Below are 26,966 nucleotides of genomic sequence, written 5' to 3'. Positions count from 1 at the left end.
CCGCAGAGACACCAAATTTCCCCAACCTCGCAGACCCTGAATCCCTCCACCTGCGAGCTCTTAAAACTCTTCCTCCTCAAGACCCTAACTGTCCTGCCTGTCAGAGACTTAAAGTCCCTTAATAAGAAACACCCGATTTCCTCAGCCTCATGGATCCCAAAATTTCTCACCCTGCGCATTCTACATCAGACAAAAGATCCCCAGTCCCCTCTGTCTGAGGACCCCAGTTACTTCAGCCTGTGGGACGCAGATCTCCTCAAGAACCCCTTGGTCTCTCACAGACACATCCCTCCAAGTGCCTTCCCTCAGAGGGGCTGAATTGTAGGGAACCAAAGAAACCAAATCTAGTTCACATTAGGCTGATCTGTCATATCTCGTCAGGATCCGTCCATCCCACCAATACCCTCACCCTGACTTTCCCCTCACCTTCCTGCCCTGGACACTCCACCCAAGGAAGACAGACCAGGCTCTGGACACTGGTCTGGGCTATCTCAGCACCTTCTTCTTCCACAGGCACCTTGGCCTTGAGCACTCCAATAGCCATGAGGCCGAACAGGTCTCCAGAGGAGAGCACTGAGGGAGATGCCAGGAGAACAGAGCGGAAGCCCACGGTGAGAGGTGGAGGCGGCAAAGTTGGGCTCTAAGCCAGCTCTATAGGAAGGGCATGGTGCTGGTCCCTGAAGCACCACAGACTGCTTGCCTGGGCAGCTGAGTGAACTTCCCTGTGACCGTACACAGGATGGGAATGCCTGGTCCTGTCTGAGATGGTGGGGTGGAGTGGGAAAAAACAGGACACTAGCTTCGTCAACTGTTCTGTGTCCAGGGAGAGCTAGGAAAATGCTCAGCGTTTGTTCAGGTAAGCAGGACACAGTCGGGAAGGAAAGTCTTCATCCCTGTCTCACACAGACCATCCAGTAGCTTCAGGCTACTCCTGCACAAATGGTGGAGGAGAAGGCCCTGCTCTAAGGTCTGACTTAGATTAGTAAATCACTGATGAAATCTATTATTTTCCTTAGGCCAAAGATGCTTTCAAAGACATCTCTGTATACTTCTCCAAGGAAGAATGGGAAGAGATGGGAGAATGGGAAAAAATCCGATATAGGAATGTGAAAAGAAACTACGAAGCGCTGATTGCTATGGGTAACAGGAAGTGCTGGGCGCCTGTGAGCCTGGGAAACATGAAACAGGTCTTCACCCTCAGTGTTCACTTGGCCCGCTCTTAGGTGGCTTCATCTGCTCACAGTTCCCTTTTGTGTGGAGACTAAGGAAATGTTTAGAGTTTTGTACCAAAGGGAGGTTGACCCTGCAGTGCAGAGCTCACCTCTTGCCTTGTTCTAGATTCCCCCAGCCCATCCTACAGATTTCCTTGACTTTGTGACACTTCCCATTGCTTCTGTGCTTTGTTTCTCCTTCTTAGAACAAATGTTTTGCTTCTTTCCAGGTTTCAGAGCCACTCGACCGGATTTCATGCATCACCGCAGGCAGGTCATCAAGCCCCAGGTAGATGACCCTGAGGATTCTGATGAAGAATGGACACCAAGGCAGCAAGGTGAGAGGCCAGGAGGATGTGGAGGTGTCTTCCTGAAACCAGCCTAGGCTTAGGTCTCAACTACATCTCAGCCATTAGCAAGGAAAACATCATTTTCAGCATTCCAAAGAGGCTGTGGCTGAATATTGACATTAGCCTGAATGAAGGTGAATGTATAGGTTTTCCAGTGTAATTCTCAAAAGTTTTATGGTTAAAATTTATCACTCTTTTAAAAAAGAATTATCTTGCTAAACATTCTTAGTGAAAGGCAGTTAAAGAAACCTTAGAAATGAATTCACCAAACAGATTAATACTAATCTCATTGGTTATTGGATTAAATCTCTTCAAAGAAGAAATGATTAACATATTATATCAAGATACATTATTTATGTATGTATATAAAACAAAACCTGTCATCTTCTTACCCTAAGGTTAAACTAATTCTTTATTTTGATTCTGGGAAAGGGTTGGAGAGAACTATTTACTCTCCATGATCTTTCCCACATTTCACAGACCAGAGATGGCATCAGGTAAACAAAATGAAGTGCACTTATTATAAAATAGAAGTGAGCAGCTCACTTCCTCTTCTGCTTCTCAAAGAGTTTAGAAGAGTTACTGTGCCTAGACTGGAGAAAACAATTTAGATAGTCCTATGATTCTCCGTCTATGGATTTCTGTTCTCCCAGATTTTTAAAAATTACTTATTTAGTTTTGGCTGCACTGGGTCTTTGTTGCTGTGAACGGGCTTTCTTTGGTTGCGGTGAGTGTCTTCTAACTGCAGAGCACATGCAGGCTCTGTAGTTTCTGACACACAGGCTTAGCTGCCCCGCAGAAAGTGGCATCTCCCTGGACCAGCCATCGAACCTGTGTCCTCTGAATTGGCAGGCAGATTCTCATCCACTGAGCACAGGGAAGTCCCTCTGTTCCCTGAGGTTATTAAAATTAGTGAAAGGGACATGAGAAACAAACACTTGGTTGTCTGCAAAGGTTTTGACATAAGGAGAGATTCTTCACAGGGAATACATACGCCTCGGTTCACCATACACCTGCACGTCCTTATTTACCTTTTTAACAATTTCTGAGTGTATGGCACACTGTTGCTAACTATGTGCACGTTAGTGTTAGTGGCCATAGTGCTAATCTTTCAGTCATGTCTGACTCTGCGTACCCATAGACTGTAGCCCACCAGGCTCCTCTGTCTGTGGGATTCTCTAGGCAAGAATCCTGGAGTGGATTGCCATCTCCTGCTCCAGGTGATCTTCCGAACCCAGGAACTGGGCCCGCATCTGTTGCATCTCCTGCATTGCAGGTGGATTTTTTAGCGCTGAGCCACCGGGGATATATATACACATTGCTGTACCACAAATCTGTAGAAATGTTACATCTTGCGTGACTGAAGCCCTAACCCACTGAGTAACAATTCTCCAATCCTTCCTCCTCACAGCCCTTGGCAACCACAATTTTATTTTCTGTTTCCATGGATTTGATTAATTTAGATGCCTCATAGAAGTGGAGTCGGGCAATATTTCTCTTTTTTGATTGGTTCATTTCACTTAGTAAAATATCATCAAGGCCCATCCATGATGTAGCATGTGACAGAATTCTTTTTTAAGGCTTCAAAGCATTCTGTTGTGTGCATGTGGATATAAGAGCTATAATATATATCTTATATATAATCTTTATCTTTTATCCACCAATGAACATTTAGGTTGCTTACACATCTTGCCCATTGGGAATAATGCAGAAAGGACCATACATGTGCCCACTATTTATTCAATATCTGGCTTTCAATTTTTTATGGAAATACACTTTTGAGTGGGATTGCTAGATCATACAGCAGTTCTAACTTTCTGTGGAAACTCCATACTTCTTTCTAGAAAGCTTGCAACATTTTACATTGCGAACAATAGTGTATAAGTGTTCCAATTTCTCCATATCCTTACCAAGCTTGCTATTGTCTTCTTATACATATTGCCCATCACAGAAGGTTTCAATTTGTATTTCCCTATTGATTAGTAATATTGAGCATCTTTTCATATGTTTGTTGGCCATTTGTGTATTTTCTCTGGAGAAATGTCTCTTCAATTCCTTCTCTCACTGTTAGTCAGCTCAGACTGCCATAACAAAGCAGACTGCATTCCTTAAACCAGAGAAATTTGTTTTCTTCCAATGCTGGAGTGTGGAAATTTGATATCAAGGTGCCATCATGGTCAATCAGGGTCTCTTCCTGGCTTATAGGTAGCCTATTTCATACTGGTGTATGCTTAGTAACCCCTTATGAGATGCATATTTTACAAATATTTCCTACCATCCTATAGGTGGCCTTTTCAACTCTGTTCAGTGTCCTTTGCTGCACAGAGGTTTTAAGATTAATCTCATTTGTCTATTTGTACTTTGTTACTAATACTTGTGCACTTGGCACCATATCTAAGAAATCATTGCTATTTCAGTGTCGTGAAGCTTCACCCTTGTTTTTCTTCTAAGAGTCTTATCAAGTCTTGCATTTAGGTCTTTAATCCATTCTGAATTGATTTTTCTTCAAGATGTAAGATGTTCATTATTTTGCATATGGTTATTTTGTTTCCCCAGCACCATTCATTATAGGGATTAAACTTTCCCCATTATCCTGACACCCTAGATGAAGATCATTAGACCATGTATCCAAGAGTTTATTTCTGGCTGTCTATACTGTTCCATTGATTGACATATCTGTCTTTATGCCAGCCAGCCTCCTCAGTGGCTCAGCAGGTGCAGAATTTGCCCTCAGTGCAGGGGACACCGGAGATGCGGGTTCAATCCATGGTTTAAGATGACCCCCTGGAGAAGGAAATTGCAACACTGTCCAGTGTTCTTGCCTGAGATATCCCCTGGACAGAGGAGCCTAGTGGGCTACAGTCCAAAAGGTCACAAAAAGTCAAGAAGATTGAGCGACTAAGCATACATTTTTTGCCAAATCTACACTCTTTTGCTTCCTGTACCTTTGTAGTATGTTCGGAAATCAGAGGCTTCCAGCTTTGCTGTTCTTTCTAACATTGCTTTGCCGATTTGGGGTGCTCTGAGATTCCGTGTTAACTGTTGGATGGATTTTCTATATCTGAAAAAAATTCCATTGGGATTTTAATAGGAATTGCATTGCATCTTTAAATTGCTTTGGGTAGTATGAACAGCTTAATAATATTAAGCCTCTAAATCCATAAACATGAGACATCTATCTATTTATTTACATCAGATTCCTTTCAGCAGTATTTTGTAGTTTTCAACATATAAGTCTCTCATCTCCTTCAGTTTACTCCTAATTACTTCATTCTTTTCAATGCTATTATAAATAAGATTACTTGTCCAGTGGCTAAGACTCCACGCTCCCAGTGCAGAGAACTTGGGTTCAGTCCCTAGTCAGGGAACTAGATCCCACATGCCGCAACAAAGACCTGGCACAAACAAATAAATAAAAATAAATATATTGTTTTTTAATTTAGCTGTTCAGTATAGCTTTAAAAAAATAAAAAATAAATAGAATTATTTTCTTATTTTCCTTTGTGGAATGGTCATTCTTCATGCATGGAAAGATATTTGAATGTTGATTTTGTACCGTGCAACTTTCTGTGCAGGATTTTTGTGTGTGCGGATTTAAAGATATTTCTGCACATAAAACCATGCCCCTGTGAACAGACATAATTTTACTTCTTTCTTTCCAAATGGAAGACTTTTGTTTCCATTTCTAACCTAAAGCCCTGGCTAGGAGTTCTAATATTATGGTGAACAGAAATGTAGATATCAGGCATCCTTGCCTTTTTTCCTTGATCGTAGAAGTTTTCAGGTTTTCACTGATGACTAGGATGTTAGAGGTAGACTTTCAATATATGACCTTTATTATATTGCATTAACTTCCTCGTATTTCTACATTGATGAGTGCTTTTGACATGAAAGACTAGTAAATTTATTAGATACTTTATGAACATCAGATGAGGCACAGATGAAGTTTCATATTTTTTTTTAATTTTAAGAAAATTATGTTATGCTCCCAGTGGAACCGTGGAAGTTGATGATACAGAAATCATTTCTATTCCTCCTTTGGTAATCATTGTCTTTGTCACTCTGTGGCTTAGAATTCTGTGTCCCTAATTAAAATACCCAGAGTTTGGAAACATTTCCCAACCAAAACACTGATTCTCATCACTTTTTAGGTAAACCTTCTTCGATGGCCTTCAGAGTGGAGCACAGTAAACACCAGAAGGTGAGTATTTCCCAAATCCTGTTGCCAAAATGTCCTCCTCATGGATCCAGGCAGAGGTGAGAATAGGAGAAAACATAGAGATCCTGGAGATGGCTGCCTTCCTGCCCTGGATCTTTAGCACACTGTCTGACATCATCACCACCTTTACAGTTAGTAAGAACAACAGCAGTAGTAGGCGGTTCTGTTGCTACATTATTTTCATAATATTTCAGAGTTTAAGCATTTTATGTGAATAAACTTGCTTAAACCTTAAATCAATACTATAGTACCTATAAGTAGGTATATAGCTATCAGCATTATAGATCACAAAACTGAGGTAAAAAAAAAATGATTGATTATATACCCAAGATAACCTTATCACTGGTAGTGCAATCTAAAGAAAAGGACTTTTTCTAAACTACTTAAAAAATGATTAAAGCTTCCATGGTTCTATGAAGCTTATTCATACATCTTTATATCATTCATCTGAGAGATGTTTTCAACCTCAGTTCTTTTGTGCTTTGCTAGGGAGGGATATGCTAAGACATCTGACTAAGGGAAGCTTAAGGACATGCTGGGCAGTTTGTAGAGTGGATGGCCCAGGATGAAGAAGGAGACAGGATCCCTAACTCAGGGCCTCCCACTCCAATAAGATGAAGCAACTCGCAACCCTGAGAAGCCTCAGGTTTATGACTGAAAAGCAACAAATAAGAAAATAACAGAAGGACGTCACATAGATTACCCACTTTTGAGTAGAAACTCATCATCTGGGCATCATTTCAAACGCTCCTTCTTGCAGGAGGAGTAACAGCTCCTCCTCTGAGCTCTAATAGGCAACTCTCCTGTTTGGAATCATTTGTTCAGCCTGCCCCTGTGTTGTGAGCTTTGGGAGCCTAGCCCACACCCATTCATTCTCAGAAGTCCAGGCCCAGCTCAAAGCCCCTGAGGGACCCTGAATGTTTTGTGAATGAGTGACTCCACATTTGAGCATTCATCTAGGAGTAGAAAGGTCAAAGAATGCTGAAGATAGTGTCTGTGAGCTAGACTTCAAATATAGATGCAGTTTAGGGAATAAATTGACACCAGGGATGTATGGTCATGTTCTTACTGTATTAAATAGCTCACAAAACAATTTGGTGAAGGTTATTAAATTTCATGTCCCTATAATATTAGGAATTAACCTGTATACCAATTAATGGATCAGGAAAATGAGCAGAACCAGCTAGTCATACAGCCTTGTTCAAGGAGAACTGATGAGACCAGCTACTTTAATTCCAAACATTGTCTCTAGGACATGGCAACCTGCAACTCTCATCTCATTTTCTATATTGTCTAAATGTGTTTCTGCCGATCGGCTTTTCTCTTCTTAATCTCACGGCTTTGTCACCTTATTTTCCAGATGTGGTTTTTCCCCTCTGTAATTTTCCATACTTCCTCGTCCATCAAAGGGCCACTAATTAATAGAAACCCCGGATCTCTCTACGAGCCCTTACCCTCTTCTTTCCCTGACCTCCAGCTATTCTCCCTGCCTTGCTCTCAATTTTATGCAGAAAGTTGAAGGGGAAGAACCTTAAGAAATGGATTCTAGTTTTGATTCACTATCCACCTAGGTCCTTTTGTTACACTCCAGTGTTCAGACCCACCCCCCCCCCCCAAAATCAGGTATTTCTAAGAATTGTCAAAGTATTAACTAAAGTCATGCATGTCAAACCACTTCATAAAATCCTAAAGAACTAAAGAAATGCATGTTGTCTTTTACTCACATGGAAGAGAATGTCCAGGGCACCATTAAGTAAGGAATCTAGTTTGAAGGAATTGCAGGGAGCAGCAAAATCGCTGAAGACAAGTGGCTCCAAGCAGGCTCAGAAACCAGTGCCCCATCACAGAAAAGCAAGGACCCCTGGACAGCACCCCAGATAAAAAGTCAGTAAGACAAAGTTTGGGGAGTTCCTCTAATTAGTTCCTCTAATCCCTGTAGAAAAACTAATAAGTATGACCTAGGTGTGTGGCATGGACTTTGGGTAGGTGGGAGTTTAAGGTGGACTGATCTGAGACATGAAGTTAGCACTGGGGCCTTGGGAAAATATTATACATTTCCCGATTGCTATGTGTAAAGTGAAGATAAGGATACCTAACTCATACAGTGCTTGAAAGCCTTACATTAAATGCAAAAGTCTGACACCTACAAGTAGTTTGATAAACCCAGCTGTGATGATGGGGACCATGCTTTGTTAGTGTTTATGCCCAGACCTCTGCTCAGTGCCTTACATGTCATGTGCCCTTATCATATATTTTCTGAGTAGATGTGTTGGTGAACTATTTCCTAAGTAGGAAGGTTGGAAAGTTAAACCTACTAACGGGAAGTGCAGGACACTATCACTGAACTGGGCACCTGTGCTCAGTGGAGCCTCAGTCTCCTGAACCAGTAGTTAAAGGGAGGAGAAAGAAAGTATAGAGGAGGGACTTCCTGGGGGTTAAGTGGTTAAGGCTCCACACTTCCACTGCAGGAGGTGTGGGTTCCATTCCTGGTCAGGGAACTAAGATCCCACAAGCCATGCAGTGTGGCCAAGAAACAAATAATGTAACATTAAAACATAAAACTACAAAAGTAAAAGTTTGAAAAATACATGCAAGAAGGTTTTCACAAAGTGTATAAATGGACAGGTAGGAGATCTCACACTTTCTGATAAAACAGGGACTAACTCCCCAGACCCCACCAGCCTTGCTTAGCTTCTGTTCTCCATCTTAGAACTCAGAAGAAAGGAGACTGGAGTGAGGAGGTACAGTCTACGGGAAAGAAAGGGCCACGTGTACCAAGAGGTCAGCGAGCCCCAGGATGACGACTACCTCTGTGAGTGACCCTGCTGGCCCACTCATGGAGAAGGGGCTACAAGGCCTTGGTCCACTAACCTCACCCCACCATGTGGTCCCCTGGCCATCCCCTTCCTCTATGACTTGGGGTGCAGGATCAAGGCCAAATGCCATGAATGCCCCAGTTCCTTCTGAAGGGCGTTATGACCAGCAACATCACTATACCTCCTCTCATCCCTGTTCTCACCTCCAGATTGTGAGGAGTGTCAGAACTTCTTCATTGACAGCTGTGCTGCCCATGGGCCCCCAACCTTTGTAAAGGACTGTGCAGTAGAAAAGGGGCATGCCAATCGCTCAGCCCTCACGCTGCCCCCTGGGTTAAACATCAGACTGTCGGGTATCCCTGACGCTGGGCTTGGAGTGTGGAACGAGGCATCAGATCTGCCGCTGGGCCTGAACTTTGGCCCCTATGAGGGCAAGATCATAGACGATGAAGTGGCCGCCAAGAGTGGATACGCCTGGCTGGTGAGAAGCACCCGTTTCCCTGTCCTCTGGGGTCGAACCGCTTGTGTGTGGTGGGGGGTACTTCATGTCTACATGCGAGGATGCAGATGGTGATAACCCGGTCGTCAATGACACAGTCAGCCCTGTGTACTCTGTGCCCTGGGCGTGAACACAGGACTTCCATCTAAAGGTCAGAGGAGAGGTGGGACCACAGTGTAGAGACACTCAGGACCTCTATCTAAAGATCAGAGGAGAGGTGGGACCACAGTGCACAGACACTCAGGACCTCTATCTATAGATCAGAGGAGAGGTGGGACCACAGTGTACAGACACTCAGGACCTCTATCTAAAGATGAGAGGAGAGATGGGACCACAGTGCACAGACACTCAGGACCTCTATCTATAAATCAGAGGAGAGGTGAGACCACAGTGTACAGACACTCAGGTCCTCTATCTAAAGATCAGAGGACAGGTGGGACCACAGTGTAGAGATACTCAGGACCTCTATCTAAAGATCAGAGGAGAGATGGGACCACAGTGTAGAAACACACAGGACCTCTATCTGAAGGTCAGAGGAGACGTGGGACCACAGTGTAGAGACACTCAGGACCTCTATCTAAAGGTCAGAAGAGAGGTGGGAGCACAGTGTAGAGACACTCAGGACCTCTATCTAAAGGTCAGAGAAGAGGTGGGAGCACAGTGTACAGACACTCAGGTCCTCTATGTAAAGGTCAGAGGAGAGGTGGGAACACCGTGGTACACACTCACAGGACTTCTATCTAAAGGTCAGAGTAGAGGTGGGAACACAGTGTACAGACACACAGAAGTGACTCCTCCCTTGTGGAGCCCTTGCCTTCAATGAACCAAGAGACTCAGACTTGGAATGATGAGTAAGGGGCTTACCGTGTGGTCCGACTGGCAGGTGATTCCATGCAGGCTGAAAAGCACCAATGAGTACAGAAGGAAATAGCTCTTCTACATCTTCCTACCAAAAAACACTTAAAAGAAAGAGGGAGGCTTGTAACTCTTTCTCTGACACTCAGATCACCAAAGGGAGGAACTGCTACGAGTATGTGGATGGAAAGGACACGTCTTGGGCCAACTGGATGAGGTGAGTGCAGTGAGTCTCCAGTGTGTAGACATTGAGACTCCCTCCATCCCACGCCCCCTTCTTTCTCATCCTGGCTCCCTAAACAGCTTTCACATCTTCCTTCCTCTTTTCCCTCCATATCATGCTCTTTCATTTCAAAAGACACTAGAAAGAAGGAAATAAAAATATGGCATGTGCCGTCAAGATACAAGTCTATATGCTGAACAAAACTGGTGGACTTGAAAACAACTTGAGGAGTCTAGATTCACCAGGGACACTTTAACTCACTTAATGGACACTTACCACGCACTTTATGTTTCAGTTTAGACAATGAACTTCATTACTGAAGCAGATCACACAACCCATGTCCTTTTTGAGAACATACTGCAGACAGACATTAGCCAATTGATTTTAGGAACAGTAACCTTATTTTTTCTATCTTTGAGTAACTACACAGCGCCAGGAAAACCTAATACAGGAGACCTTGACTCTATGTGGGCAACAACCTCTTCAGGCTTGGTTCCAGTGAGAAGTGGGCCCTGAGGCCTCAGAAGGAATGGGAGGCAGGATGGCCCTGAGTGGGGCCATTCTCTGAGGGCCTCCCTTTCATCAGGGCAGGCGGACAGTGAACAAAGTATTACTGTTCCGTGTCTCAAGCTATATCAGAGCTCTCTCCAAGTTTCTGTGGGAGGGGGTGGGGAAGCGAATAGGATTCTGGATACACGTGGGGAGATGGGAGAAAGCCTCTGGAGAGAAGGCAGACTGGGGTGAGTGCTGAGGGCTGCGTGTTACCAAGGAGCACCAAGTCCTGTGGATGAAAGAGAACTTAATTCAAAGTTTAGAGGAGCTGGAGGTCACCAGCCTCAAGGACAGTCCAGGTGGAGATGAGTCTGGAACTAGGCTCTGGAAAATGGCTAATTAGGGAAGGAGAGAAAAGCATGGGAATTCACATGGCCTGGTCGAAGGTGTGAACAGAAGGTCCACATGAGGGGTGGCCTCAGAGGCGGAAGGCAAGGAGCTGTGCATGGTCGGAGAGTGGAGGGCACTCATCACCTGAGGTTTCTTTCCCCTTCCCGGCCTCGACCCCAGGTATGTGAACTGTGCCCGGGACGATGAGGAGCAGAACCTGGTGGCCTTCCAGTATCACGGGCAGATCTTCTACCGAACCTGCCAGGTGGTCAGGCCGGGCTGTGAGCTGCTGGTCTGGTACGGGGACAAGTATGGTCAGGACCTTGGCATCAAGCGGAACAGCAGGGGGAAGAGTGAGCTCGCGGCCGGGAGAGGTGAGTGTCAGCCCTCTTCCAGCACCCCATCCCATCCTGGGAGCCTCCATGGTCCGATTTCGAAGCAGAGGACAATCCAGTGTAAAGTCAGTAGAGTTGCAATTAAAATGCCTCAGAATTTGATTCTTTTCATATGATTGTTAGGAAAATTTTTTATATTAAAAATGCTAGTTCTAGTTTTTAATATTTCATGCAAAAAATGTGTAACATCACCTTCTGCTGAAAGGCTGAGAAGCAAAAAGCAACATTTCTAGCACCTACGAGCTCTCTGCCCTTTATCTGTTTCTTCCTCATTTCGTCCCATTTCTAAACGACACATGTACAGTGATGTGCATTCAGTTACTGTTCCAGTGTGTTGTCATGTGAGTTCACACTCTGTGCCAGACAGGGCTCCACGCACCGAAACAGACAGAACCACTGCCCTGGGGCAGCAGGGGCTTCACACCAGACAGGGGCTGGTGCTCTGAGGAAAACCAGCGCAGGGAACGTGCCTCAGGTCAGCGTGAGCAGAGGGTGGGGTGTGGTGCAGGACGGTGGGGCAGGGTCTGTGCAGAGATAACACCCGTGGGTAAGGATTCCAGACAGGGGAGCAGCCAGTGCCTCAGACCTAGGGCCGGGAAGAGAGACCATGCCAGGGGTCACGGGAGGAAGCACAGAGGGAGAGGAAGGAGGCTGGATGGGACACGGAAGCCTCAGGGCCTGTGTCCACAGGCAGGCCCCAGGGGTCCTCCTGGGTGACACAGAAGAACCGCATGGCTTTCTGCTGCAAGCAGCATGTTCTCTGTGCTAAGACGATGCTTTGGTTCATTTTGGGGACGAGACATCAGCAGGGAGCCCCCTCAGAGGTCAGTTCATTGCCAGACATGCGGGGAGAGTGGGCTGGCTGAAGATGCTTTCGAGTGAGGATGTGAAGAGTCTGGCTGGAGATGTATTTTTAAATAGGGCTTCCTAGTGCATGTTAAATGGACTAAGCCTGAATGTAATAAATGAGGTATGAGTACTGGTGAGGCTGGAGAAAGGATATGCCTTTATTTTATGATTTATGGGAAACTGAGACAGTAGCAATTTGTGAACCTGTTTGGGCAGCAGGGGCCAGAGACCTGTAATCAGTGGGACCTGGGCCGCTCAGTCTCGTCCAGTCTCATCCCACTTCCTGCAAAGATCGGCACAATGGCTGCTCTTTGAACAAGGAGCCACAAAGTCAGATTTACCCACACCTGCTGTAACCACCCCCTGTGCTGCCTCCCATATGCAGAGAGCTCCAGGCCAGGCGCCCCTAACTTAATAGACCCTTTCCCCTCACAGGGAGCCACTCAGGGGATTTCACCTAAGTCATCAAGTCTTATCTCTCAGTAGGGTAAATACCTGTGGCCACTGTGACATGATATTTCAGACACTTACACGCAAGGAAAGTCCCTACAGATCCACCTCTATCAGGAGAGATGCTGCCTCTGATGCTGCTGGAAGGTCCCTATCTGGGTGATATGTAGAAAAGGCCCCTGACACCAACTTCCTGGATTTCTGTAGATGTAGAGAATAAGAGTGGATTGGAAAAGTGGACTGTAAAGACACTTGATGGGAGACAAATCATGCACTGTCAACACTTAGATGATTAGTGAGGCAAGCCTGACCATGGCAAACCAGCTACCTGACCAAAAGCTTCCTCTTTCAGCAGAACCGAAGCCCAAGATCCACCCATGTGCCTCCTGCTCTCTGGCCTTCTCCAGTCAGAAATTCCTCAGCCAACACACCCAACGCAGTCACCCCTCTCAGACCCTCCTGAGACCATCTGAAAGAGACCTCCTCCAACCAGAGGATCCCTGCTCAGGCAATCAATATCAGCCATATTCAGATCCACACAGCCCGAGCGACAAACCTGAGGGTCAGGAGGCCAAGGACAGGCCCCAACAATTGCTGAAAAGCGTAAGGCTGAAGAGGATTTCAAGGGTCTCTTCCTACTCATGCAGAGGACAAATGGGGGGTTCTGGGGTGCATGAGAGAATGAAAGAAGAGCCCAGCACAAGCCAGAATCTGAATCCAGAGGACACAGGCACATTGCTCACGGGGGCAGGGGTCTCAGGAATTATGAGGGTCACGTACGGAGAGTGTGGGCAAGGCTCCAAGGACAGGTCAAGTCTCAGCACACACGAGAGGACACACCCAGGGGAGAAGCCCTATGTTTGCGGGGAGTGTGGGCGAAGCTTCAGTCAGAAGTCAGATTTCATCAGACACCAGAGGACACACACAGGGGAGAAGCCCTATGTTTGCGGGGAGTGTGGGCAAAGCTTCAGTCGGAAGTCCCTCCTCATCAGACACCAGAGGACACACACAGGGGAGAAGCCCTATGTTTGTGGGGAATGTGGGCAAAGCTTCAGTGATAAGTCTAAACTCATCTCACACAGAAGGACACACACAGGGGAGAAGCCCTATGTTTGCGGGGAGTGTGGGCAAAGCTTCAGTGATAAATCAAATGTCATCAGACACCAGAGGACACACACAGGGGAGAAGCCCTATGTTTGCGGGGAGTGTGGGCGAAGCTTCAGTCAGAAGTCCGTCCTCATCATACACCAGAGGACACACACAGGGGAGAAGCCCTATGTTTGTGGGGAGTGTGGGCAAAGCTTCAGTCAGAAGTCAGCCCTCATCAGACACCAGAGGACACACACAGGGGAGAAGCCCTATGTTTGCGGGGAGTGTGGGCAAAGCTTCAGTGATAAATCAAATGTCATCAGACACTAGAGGACACACACAGGGGAGAAGCCCTATGTTTGCGGGGAGTGTGGGCGAAGCTTCAGTCAGAAGTCCGTCCTCATCATACACCAGAGGACACACACAGGGGAGAAGCCCTATGTTTGTGGGGAGTGTGGGCAAAGCTTCAGTCAGAAGTCAGCCCTCATCAGACACCAGAGGACACACACAGGGGAGAAGCCCTATGTTTGCGGGGAGTGTGGGCGAAGCTTCAGTCAGAAGCCCCATCTCATCTCACACAAGAGGACACACACAGTGGAGAAGCCCTATGTTTGCGGGGAGTGTGGGCGAAGCTTCAGTCAGAAGCCCCATCTCATCAGACACCAGAGGACACACACAGGGGAGAAGCCCTATGTTTGTGGGGAGTGTGGGCGAAGCTTCAGTCAGAAGTCCGTCCTCATCACCCACCAGAGGACACACACAGGGGAGAAGCCCTATGTTTGTGGGGAGTGTGGGCGAAGCTTCCATCACGGGTCAAATCTCATCTCACACCAGAGGACACACACAGGGGAGAAGCCCTATGTTTGCGGGGAGTGTGGGCGAAGCTTCAGTCGGAAGTCCATCCTCATCAGACACCAGAGGACACACACAGGGGAGAAGCCCTGTGTTTGCAGGGACTGTGGGCAAAGCTTCAGTGATAAGAAAAATCTCATCTCACAAAAGAGGACACACACGGGGGAGAAGCCCTATGTTTGCGGGTAGTGTGGGCGAAGCTTCAGTCAGAAGTCCGTCCTCATCAGACACCAGAGGACACACACAGGGGAGAAGCCCTATGTTTGTAGGGAGTGTGAGTGAGTCATGACCAACAAACCACACCTTAGCCACAGGAGGATTACTGCAGCCATCCCGTGCCTCAGCTCTAAGGGGGCCTCAGAGGAGGTCTGTGACCCTTTAATGTCCCCAGGAGAATGAGGAGAGACTTCCCAGGTGGTCCAGTGGCCAAGACTCCAATGCAGAGACCCACGTTCAATACCTGATTGGGGAACTAGCTCCCACAGGCTGCAACTAAGACACAGCACAGCCGAATAAATAAATATATGATAAATGTTTTAAAGAAAGAGTGTGATAAGCACAGAATTACTTGTTAAATAGACCTTCCACCTTCATGACAGGAGAGGAGGTAGATAAACAGCAGAGGGTTTCTTAAGTGTTCTGGAGATGTTCATGCCAAATGCCTTCGTGGTTTTTTAGTACTCCTCTTCTAATAAATTTTGTCTCCAAACAAATCTGAAGCCCAGACTATGTACTCATTCCCACCTTATCACTGGCAGCAGTGGAGTCCAGTCATAGCTGATCCCCTGGGAAGGCATCATTCTGGAGCCAACTCAGTTAGGTCACTGGAAAGTCAATCCTGGGTCCAGGGAGAGAAATGCAGAGTGGAGTCAGACTCACCAGGGAAGGGAATTCCCTGGCCTCCTGGGAAGTGCGGCCTTTCCTCCTTATAGAGCTCGACTCTCCTTTGGCCTCTCCTGGTGGCCCTCTGGTTCCCTCTGACTTCTGTAGCCGCAAAGGTGAAGGCCACATGCACGTGTGTGTGTGAGCGCGCGTGCCTGACTCAGCATGGGCCGTCTGGTCTCTGCCGCCCCCTCAGGGTCATCACAGCAATTGGACTCCAGATGCCACCACAGGGGTCCAGTTCTCAGCACTGCCCCCAGCAGCTGCGTGAGCTGAGGCAAGATGCTCAACCCCTCTGTGTCTCTATTCTCATCTATGAAACAGGGTGGGAGCAACAGCATTTTGGTCTGATGCGAAAGCACAGGCAGAATCTGGCAGAGGCTGGCTGAGAACGCAAACCCCACCTTTGCTGTCCTTCATGATTTTTTCTTCAATCATTTTTATTTTTTAATAGACGGATAATTGCTTTACAGAATTTTGATTCCTGCATGTCCTCCAGCCCCCACACCTTCCAGGTCTTCAGAGCTAGACGAGGAAGGGGCCGTTTAGGCACTGGGCTGCCCTGATGAGGGGGTGTGAGGTCAGGGGTGCGAAGGGAGGCCGACCTCCCTTCCCACCCCTACCGTTCCTGCTGAGCTGGGCAGCCCCAGGGCCCCTCCACAGACAGGCAGTGCCCACAGTCGTCACCCTGCAGAGAACACAGCCTGGAGCCAGGTTTGCAGGAAATCCCTGTCTGCCCCTATCCCACCCCCACACGGAGGTTCCTTGAAGCCCACACCACAGCTTCTCTAGCATGGGCCTCACACCTGTTCCCGTGCGCTCTGGGCAACGCTGTCGCGACCTTGAAATTCTTAACCATGGAAAAGTTCATCCTTACACTTCCCTTTCATGAGTGAAGTCTGATGGGCCCCGGGGTGCGCTGTGAGCAGGGCAGATGCACACACAGCACGGGTCCTGGGGTGGCCAGGCTGCACGAGGGGACAAGGTGGACACAAAGCCCCCCCACCCTGGGTGAGTGAGGGTGGGGACAGCACCAGGAAGCCACGCTTGCTCAGACCCGGAACTGAGCTCCGACACAGAGTAGGGGCAATGGGGTTCTTAAGGTCGACCACACCCTCCCCTCTGTGAATGACCTCTGCCCTGGCCTGATCCTTCCAGAAGGGGCTCAAGAGGCTGAAGTCCGCCCGGCCAGCAGAAGACACCAAGGGGAGCGTGGGCCATGTGGAGGGGGGCGGAGGGTTTGAAGTCCAGGACTCGGGGCAACGGCCCTCAGTTCCCTCCATGTGCCAGGCTTGTGAAGCGTCTCTACATGAACCACGTCAGTAATAACCACCCACTATTATTTTCCGGTTTCTGTCATGCTTTCTTAAAGGAACATGTTTGTCTGTGGCTTTGCTTCCCTACAGGCAGGGAAGCCAAGTAAACTCCCCATCTTCTGTGGCTTCAGGCCGGGGCCACGGGAGGGAGAGTTAGGGGTGGTGTAGTCAAAGGGGCTTCAACTGAAAAATGGTGGGGATCCAGAAACCTGCAGGGGCTTCTCACCTGCATCTCCCACCAGAGCTGGGCCTGGAATCCCCTGGAAGGCTGAGCAGGTCAAACCTTCTCCCTCCCCTCCGCTCCCATCCACTCAAAAAGCTGACTCCTGGGGCCAGCCCACAACAACCCCAAATCCCCCATCACCCACAGCCCCACACAGGCCCTCCCTCACAGAAGTGGGATGACCTGGATGGTGGCACAGATGGTGTGTGACCCCAGAGCTGGGGGTCTCAGCTGACCTTGAGCAAGGGGGTTGATGCTTTACACAGCCTCCCAGCCCAGGGAGCTGCCAGCAGCCACATGTCATGATCTGAAGCAGAGCTGAGAGATGGGGAGTTGTGATGCGAGCTCTCTGAGGTCCCATCCTGTCCCCAGGACAGTGGCCAGGCCCCACCTGACACCGGGACTGCCCTGCACGGTCACACAGGACACCAGCAGTCACGGGACGGACAGCCAGCTGCCTCCGCCGCACGCTCCACCCTGAACACGGCGGCCCCAGAGCTGTACCAGCCCCGCCTGTGGGCGGCTCTGCTTGGCTGCCAGGGCTCGGGGACCCTGGGTGAGTCGCTGAGGGCAGAGCTCCAGAGGCCAAGCCTGTCTTCAGCCACCAGACCTGCCCTGCTTACTGGACTCATGAGCCCAGCCAGTATCTGAAGCCAAGATGCCTTTGGGAGAATGACACCACAGACGCTGACCTCAGAGCTCAGACTCCTGAAAACTTACTAAGCTGATTATTTTTAGTCTTTTTTTAAAGGGGGATGTTGGCAGGAAGCGGGGAGGGGAATGACTCCCTCGGTGGTGCTGTGGTTAAGAATCCACCTGCCAATGCAGGAGACACGGGTTCAGTCCCTGATCTGGGAAGACCCCATGTGCCGTGGAGCAACTAAGTCCGTTCACAACTACTGCAGCCCAAGAGCCTAGAGTCTCTGCTTCCCAACCAGGGCAGCCGCCACAGGGAGAAGTTCAGCGCAGAAACGAGAGAGCAGCCCCCACGCCCGACAGCCAGAGACAAGCCCGCACAGCAGCGAAGACCCAGCAAGCCGAAAATAAATAAATAACCTTGCTTTAAGTAGGAGATCGCAGCATTCTCTGCTGATCCAGAGCCTAGGACTCTGAGCTCCCAACACAGGGGCCACGTTCAATACCTGGTCAGGGCACTATTTCCCACATGCTGCAACTGAATGCCCTGCATGCCACAGCTAAGACCCAGTGCAGCCAATTAAATGAATACTTAAAAGTAGGAGGCTGTTCATCTGTCACCATAAAAACTGCGACATTTTAGGAAAAGGAAAAAAATATAAGAGCTTATTTTGCAAGTGCTCATGGTTGATTGCAAAAGTTTTCTCATAATATGCAGCTGTTAAAAAAATAAGAAATTTAGAAAATACAGAAACTAAAATCCACCCATAAATGTGTGGGGAACATCAATTACTGCAGCATGCGGCCACCGCACACGGGAACACAAGTCCGTGTTTTCTTCTACAAAGATGTTTTCAGCGTCCACCCCCTTTCCCACCGGCCTCTCCTCTGCTCACCAAGAAGACTGCGCTTTGGACTCGTGACCGGGGGGTTTCTGTTGAACTCAGGGAGGTGGAGGAGCAAGGCTGTGTGGTTGGGGGCACCGTTTAGCCTGCAGTGAGGAAAGAAGCGTGAGTGCTCTGCCTCTGGGTGCAGTAACTCCAGCGGCCTCGGGGAGCCGCCCGGGAAGAAGCCTCTCAAACACCTTCCCTGCGTCTCCACAGTTATAGCACGTGCCACGTCTCCGGGTTCAGCTGTGCGTTAACAAGTCCTCTCTTGTTGGACAGAAAAGTATTTCCACAGAGAATCTGCCTGGATCTTGGCCTCGGTTGGTACAGATGTAACAGGCAGTATGTTCAGGGCTCAGGGAAGTTAGTTCTGAAGCTCTCTGGGTTTAGGGATACAGCACCTCCTCATCTTCACCGCTTCCACGGTCATGGAGCCTTCTCTTCCAGAGGAAGGTGTTTGGCAACATCAGCCACAAAGACACATACTGAAGAGGAAAAAGGCCATGGCAGGCGGGGCTGGGTGTTCCTGGGGGAGCAGAGGGGCCTTGGACACTCCAAGCTGGACTCCTGCCCCACCAGCTTCTCCTTCTCGCTGGGCATGCAGCTTTCACCTGCTGAGTGCCCACAAGTGAGGGGCTCCCAAGACACCAAGCTGGGGTTGGCGATGGGCGAGCTGGATGCCAGGGAACCCGAGACCCTGCAGCAGGTCAGTGCACTGTGGACGAGGGCCGGCCTCACTGAGCGGTTAGGCCCTGTGCGTTCAGGGCACCCTCTCTGGACCCCAGATGGAGGTGCTGGTGCCCCCAGGGCTCACCTGGGTCTCAGGAGGTGGAAGAGAGACCAGGTTGACCTTCCCACCTCCTGCCCAGAGAATGACAAAGGCCAGTTCCCAAAAGTCAGAACAGGGTGGGCAGAGTGAGTCTTGGGTCTCACAGGGTCCCTGTGAAGAGGGGTTCACTGCTCCCTGGAACCTTCTTTGCTGCTTCCCCTTCTGTGTTGTCTTCATACCAAATCTCACAAGGACAAGGCATTCCAGGTGCCGACAGCATCACTCACCCAGGTGCTGACAAACCTCCTTATTTATTATGGGCAGGGAGACAGGGTGGCTGGTGTGATGCTCCCCTGGACCAGAGAGGAGACCCCCTAGGTTGTGTTTCTTCTACTCCTGAGACCCAGGAGGGCACTGGGGGCAGAGCACCTCCAGCTGGGGTCTGGAGAGGGTGTCCTGAATGGACAGGGCCTAACTGTCTACTGTGGCTTCAGGGGATATGGGCAAGAGGGGTACTAAATCCTTTCTAAATATTTCAGACAACCACTGAGTTCCTTTTGGTTTTTGGTTTCAGATCTTTTTATATGGTCCATTTTCAGAGTCTTTACTGAATCTCTTACAATATTGCTTCCATTTTATGTTTTGATTTTTTGACTGCAAGGTATGTGGGGTTGTTACCAAGTCCAAGCTCGCTCTGCATGCCTCACAACAGGGCAATAAATCAGAGGCGAGGTGCTGAGGAAAGGAATATGACTTTACTTGGAAAGCCAGAAGACTGAGAAGATAGCAGACTAATATCTTGAAGCAACCATCTTGTCAGGTTCTGGATGCCAGTGTCTTTTATAGAATACAGAGTTGGGAGGTGAGGAAATAAAGTAAAAAGGCCATTTATCTGGCAAACATCTCCTGGAATGGCCAGTCTCGGGAGGAGATGTGTTACGTTCTCCCTCCTGCAGCCATCCACAGGTGGACAGGTCCTGGACAGAGGCAGAGGGGTGGGGTTTCCTGAGGCAGGCCATTATGTATGGACAGCATCCCTGTAGCAAACAGACCAACAGGAAGCAAAGGTAAAAGGAAAACCTTCAACATGGAGTCAGATTTTGTTCTTCCCCGTAACAATTCCCAGTGTCAGCATCCATTCCACAAACTTATGGGGAAAGGGGTGATGAGTGTTCTAATTGCCCCATTAGTTGCATGTTTTGGGGAGTGCCCACCACTGGTGCCAGTGTGCTGAATGTGGAGATTTGTCTTTGTTGTCCTTTGGAAAGTCTCTACTTCATATGGATAGACATAATAATATTATAATACAGGTGTTGAGAGTTTTATTCAGTACAAATCTTTTAGGACTTCAAAACCAGGCGGCAGCATCTAAAGTTAAGGAATTTAGCACTTTTCTATGTGTGGGAAGATGCACCAGCCATCTCACTGAAATCATCCCCTTTGATACACACCTTACCACCTGGGACCAGCATCCTGACTTCTCCTTCCTGAGTTTCCTCAGGGCTCACAGTGGGGAGTGGCTGCAGTCTGATGGCTGCTGGAAAGCAGGTATTCTTTTCTTTCCTGAGTTTCCTCAGGGTTCACCATGAGGAGGGGCTTCAGTTTGATAGCTTCTAGAGTAAGAGGGGGAACCTGGGTCCCCATTGAGATCATCTCAGTAGAGACAGCAAGCACGTCCTGTGACTCCAGAAAACCTTCCAACATTCAGGGCTCAGCGTTCAGCCTGCAGGATCCACAGCCGTCAGCTCAGCCACCATGCTCTGCAATTAGTTACTATTTAGCCCTGAAACCTGCACTGCAGGAGGCCCTCTAAATGTGGCGTCCTGTCCAGCACACTCTCGGTCACACCTCCAAGCCTGACCCAGGCCCAGCTCTGCTGAGAGGGTCTCACTGGGACCCAGGTTCTCCCTCCTGCTCTCCCACATTCCATACCTGAGTGGGGAGAAGGCAGGGGCTGGGGGCACAGTGCCTCCAAGCAGGTAGGGCAGACGTTCTTCCATCACCCCTTGTGGTCCATCCCTGGGAACACAGTCTAATGTCACTTTTAGCAGCAGAGGACATGTGTCCCCAGATCCGGCCCACCCTCTAGGATATGTGAGCTGTGAACACTAACACAGGAAACCCCAAGTGACCTGCTTAGGCTGGAAGACTAGTTCCTGGGATGTGGGCTGAAGTCTGAAAGTAGCTTCTCATTGGGATTAGCCTTCTCCAGACATAGCTTGGGGGCAGCAAGAGTGCAATAAGTGGCCCCCAGCTGGGGCAGCCACACAGTGCCTCTCGACAGCCCTGTGGAAACTGTGCACCAGAATGACCAGGAGCCCACATTCACCCAGCAGATGGCTTCTGAGAGGTCAATGACAAACTAAAGCAACCATGAGCCTGTACTCACAGCAGACAGACTCTAACAGGTCTGTGACAGACCAGAGTGACCACAATCGTGCATTCATCCAGCGGATGGCCTCTGATAGGTCTGTGTCAGACCAGAGTGACCACGAGCCTGCTCTCACCCAGTGGATGGCCTCTGATAGGTCTGTGACAGACCAGAGTTACCACAAGCATGTATTCACCCAGATGATGGCCTCTGAGAGGTCTGTACAGGCCAGAGTTTCCAGAAGCATGCATTCACCCAGCGGATGGGCTCTGAGAGGTCTGTGACAGACCAGAGTGACCACAAGCCTGCATTCACACAGAGGACAGCTTTGAGAGGTCTGAGACAGGTCAGAGTGATCGCGAGCCTGCACTCACCCAGCGGTGAATTCTTGACTGGAGAATCCCATGGACAGAAGAGCCTGGAGGGCTACAGTCCATGGGGTCACAAAGAGTCAGACAGAACTGAGCGCCTGAGCACACACACATGAAACAGAAATGGACTCAGGGACAGAGGGAACAGACTGGCGCTCTCTGAGGAGGAGGGGGCGGTGGAGGGACTGAGTGGGAGGCTGGGGTCAGCAGATGTAGCTTTTGTAAGTAGAGTGGATAAAGAAGGCCCTGCTGAATAGCAGAGAACAATATTCAGTATCCAATGATGAATTATAAAAGAATATTTATAAAAAGAATGTATATGTGTGTATAAGTGTATCCCTGAGCTATGCAGCAGAAATTAACATCTTGTAAACCAGCTATACTTCAAAAAAAAAAAAAACTGATTAAAAAAAAAAAAAAGAACAGACCCTAGCCAATTACAACAGAGACTCAACCCAGGAGCACCAAGTCCCGAGCAGTCAGAACATGGACCAAGCAGTCAGAAGAGGGGCCGACAGGAGACGGGGTCCCACGGCGGCCCACAGGCTGGCTGGGAGCCCTGGGCGCCGTAAGCCACAAGTGTGGCTGGAGGAAATGAGAACTCTACCCACACGACTCCCCCTCCAGCTCAAAACAAAGCGGCTCTGCTTCCCCTGACCCCTTAACTGAGGGGCCCCGGGACGCCCTGGCTTGGTGCTGGGACCAGGAATGTACTGGTCAGATCGCAATGGAGGGGAGGTCTGTGAGGGCAGCTCTGGAGCAGGTGGGCCAGGATGAGCGTAGCAGCTCCGCCCGTTCCTCGAAGGTCGGACAAAACAGAGCCCAGGAGACCGGAAAGTGTCCTCATGGAGGGCAGGCCCCACGTCGGAGCCTCCGCTCTCCGGCTGGGGCCCAGCGCTGGCCCCCTGTGCCGGTCTGCAGCGCGTTCTGCACACGCCCTGACGGCTCAGCCGCTGAGCCCCAAGGAGAAGGCTTGTGATGGCAGCCATGCCCACAGGAACCAGCAGCACTGACCATCTGGCTCCCGGCCCAACAGCGAGGTCCAGCTGAGACCAGTGGGCACGTGGTCAGCGGTGCTCCAGGGTGGGCCCCGTGTCACCAGTAAATGGCAGTGTCACGATTCAGGCCAGCAGGACTCAGCCTGGCGGATTGCTAGACTCAGCGGGGACACACCAACCCATGAACACTCCCGGCCCTGGGTCAGGCAGAGACCCGAACAGGCAGACAACTGCAGAGAGCAGAGTCCATGGAACAGACAAGGAGCACCCGTCCCCAGGCAGGGAAGGGGCCCCATCGCAGGGGACGCCCTTGGAATCCCCCAGCTTAAGCATAAAGAGGCTTCAGGTTCAGGTGGGAGGAACAGACTTGGAGCTGCTTTTAAGTCATGCAGGGCAGGACACGTAGGTGAGTGAAGGCCAGAGGGAATGTGCCGTAGAAAACAGAGTGTCTGGGGAACAGACGGGCTTGGGTGGAGCTGAGCCCAAGGGAGCTGGGAGTCCGGACTCAGAAACCCTTTATGCCTCTCTCCTGGCTCGGCCTCCTAATCTACTTAACCCCCACTCTGCAGCCTGATGCCGCCTGTCCTGTGCATCTCCGCACTCGGCTTGTCCACTCAATCATAGATATTTGCTTAGCACCTGCATCTGGCCAGGTCGTGTTCCAGGCACGGGACAGCCTGAGGAGACAGACAATAACCCCAGTCCTTGGGGAGCAGAAACTCTACCAGAGGCCAGATTCACCGCTCCTGTGGCCGAGCCCCGGCCTTGCCCTCCTCACCCACCGGCCGGGCCGCTGGAGCTCCGGGCCCAGATGCAGTTCAGTCTGAGCATCCCCCCTCCTCCAAGAAGGCGCCTCTCTGGACTCGCCGCCCGTCAGCCCCTCCCTCCCCGTGTCCTGTGTCCTTCTCAGCACAGACCACCATCTGAAATGGCCTCCCCGCCACCTGCGTGACCTCAGTGTACCTGGCGATCTCACGTCCTCGGTGAAGGAAGGTCCCGGCTGCCCTCACGGCTTTCTGCTGAGTTCCCACCACAGATTCCCGTCACGACGGCCTGGAAGGACTCTCCACATGGGTGTGGGGCAGGGCTCAGTGGGGCCCAAGAGAGTGGGCTCCCTGGGCCGCTCCAGGGGTCAGGGTAGACAAGGACCTCCCAGCAGTGGCTCGGACCGGCCGGCAGGCTGATCAGCTTCCTTCTCCCTGGGACCACGAGGGGACGAGGCTCTCATCGGTGCTCAGGGTCCTGGCTGCCCAGGAAGGGCTGTCAGTGCCACAGTCCTGAGCACCCTGTGAGCTGTTACACGTTTTACCTGTGTGATCTCAGCTCCCTCAGGCAGAACGCTCTGGGCTACACACTTGGAAGAATCTACTGCAGTGGTTTCAGTTCAGTTCAGTCGCTCAGTCGTGTCCGACTCTTCGCGACCCCATGGACTGCAGCACACCAGGCCTCCCTGTCCATCACCAACTCCTGGAGTTTACTCAAAACCATGTCCATTGAGTCGGTGATGCCATCCGACCATCTCATCCTCTGTCATCCCCTTCTCCTCCCGCCTTCAGTCTTTCCCATCATCAGTCAGACATGACTGAGCAACTGAACTGAACTGATGCTACTGTGAATAAATGCAAGAGGAAGAAATCAAAGTCCTATCCCCTTTGTTTATCACACTGCCTCCTGACTGTGAGCCCTTCCTTCTATGAGCCCCTAGACTCCTCAAGGGGGGCGGGCACAGGTCTTGAGGCATGAGCCTGCTGGGTTCCCTTCTCTGCCAGCTGAGAGTTGAGCCAGCTTTCTATTTCCTCCAGACTCTGTCTCCATGTTCTTTTATTCAGCTTCAGTGGGCAGAGAAGGCCAAGATTTTGGTCAGCAACAATACCACTAACCTGATCATCAGGTTAATCTGAATTAATACCACCACGCATAGCCTACTAATTAGGCTCACAAGCCTACTCCTCCTTAATCAATGATAACAGCCTCAATTTCTCACTAGTTTTCTCCCACTCCTTATGGACACCACTACTGATTTTAACTACATGATTATGATCTCTTATACGAATAGTCAGCACCACTTATTGAAAGAATCTCTACCAGAAAAAAAAAAAAATATATTATCACTGCTAGTCATATTATAATTACTTTAGTTATAACATTTACAACCATAAAATTAATTCTTTTCTATATTCTATTTGAAGCAACACTAGTTTCAACACTCATTATCATTACCCAAAGAGGAAATCAAACAGAACACCTTAATGCAGGTATCCATTTATTTTATACCCTAGTTTGTTCTCTCCCCCTCTTAGGAATACTTGTCTACATTCAAAATGCAGTAGGACCTTTAAATATTCTAATGCTGAGCCCAATCAACATCCAACTCTTGATCCAATGGTTTCATATGTTTAGTATGCATAGTTGCCTTTATAGTAAAATTATCATTTTATGGCCTCCACCTTTGACTACCTAAAGTACATGAAGAGGCCCCTATTGCAGGCTTCATAGTTCTGGCTATGCTGCCAGCACTACTAAAATTTGGATGCTATGGTATACTACAAATTACAATAATTTGAAATCCACTAACAGACTTCATAGGGTATCCACTCATTCTATTGTCCTTATGAAGCATAATTATAACCAGCTCAGTTGTTCTGCCTGGCAAATTCAATTTACTGGGTCCAACACCAAACAATAATCCTAGCCTAAAGCCTACAAGTGTTCCTCCTACTAATAGCAACCTGATGATTACAGCAAGTTATACAAACCTAGCTCTACCCCCAACTATTAACTTGATTGGAGAGCTGTCTGTAGCAATATCCTTCTCGTGATCAAACATTGCAATTATTTTAATAGGAATTAATATTGTAATTACTGCCCTATACTCTTTATATATACTCATTGCAACACAGTGAGGAAAATACACACACCACATAAACAGTATCTCCATCTTTTACATGAGAAAATGCCCTCATATTTTTACCCATCCTACCTCTTCTACTCCTATCCTTAAACCGAAAAATCATTATAGGCCCCCTATACTATATACATAGTTTAGAAAAAAAAAACACCCGATTGTGAATCTAGTAAGAGAAGACAATACCTTCTTATTTACCACAGAAGTATATAAGAATTGCAGGTTGTATACTCCCATGACTAACAGCATGGCTTTTTCAAACTTTTATCCATTGGTGTTAGGAACCAAAAAAATTGGTGAAACTCCAAATAAAAGTAAAAGATCAATTATCCTCTTTCACTCTAGCCTCACTACTTATATCATCTATCATAATAACAAGCACTAACATTTATAAAACCACTACATACCCTCTACATGTAAGATTATCTCATATGCCTTCACCATTAGCTTAGTTCCAACAATAATATTCATGTATACAGACCAAGAGATAATTATCTCAATCTGGCACTGAATCACACTAAAACCCTTCAGCTATCATTCAGTTCTAAAATAGATTATCTCTCAATAATGTGTGCTGGTGGCCCTATTTGTCATATTATCAATTATAGACTTCTCAATATGATCTATTCACTCAGACCCCAACATTAACTGATTCTTCAAACACTCCTTTTCCTTGTTACAATACTAATTCTTGTTACCACTAATAATCTCTTCCAATTACTTACTGGCTGAGAAGGAGCAGGGATTATGTCCTTCCTGCTCATTGGATGATGGTGTGGAGGGCAGATGCAAACACAGCGGCACTACAGGCAATTTTGAATAACACCCCAGTCACTCAGCTGTGTCCGACTCTTTGGGACCCCATGGACTGTAGCCCACCAGGCCCCCCAGTCTGTGGGATGTTCCAGGCAAGAATCC

General features: G+C 48.7%; 1 pseudogene; it reads left to right on the top strand.

The window, feature by feature from the left end:
• Positions 1-542: 542 nt before the first annotated feature.
• Positions 543-14,972, top strand: LOC133061515 (histone-lysine N-methyltransferase PRDM9-like; annotated as a pseudogene).
• Positions 14,973-26,966: the final 11,994 nt, after the last annotated feature.

This window comes from Dama dama, chromosome 9 (genome assembly GCF_033118175.1).
Source record: "Dama dama isolate Ldn47 chromosome 9, ASM3311817v1, whole genome shotgun sequence".
Taxonomy (NCBI): Eukaryota; Metazoa; Chordata; class Mammalia; order Artiodactyla; family Cervidae; genus Dama; species Dama dama.
This window is presented reverse-complemented; position numbering and strand designations above follow the sequence as displayed.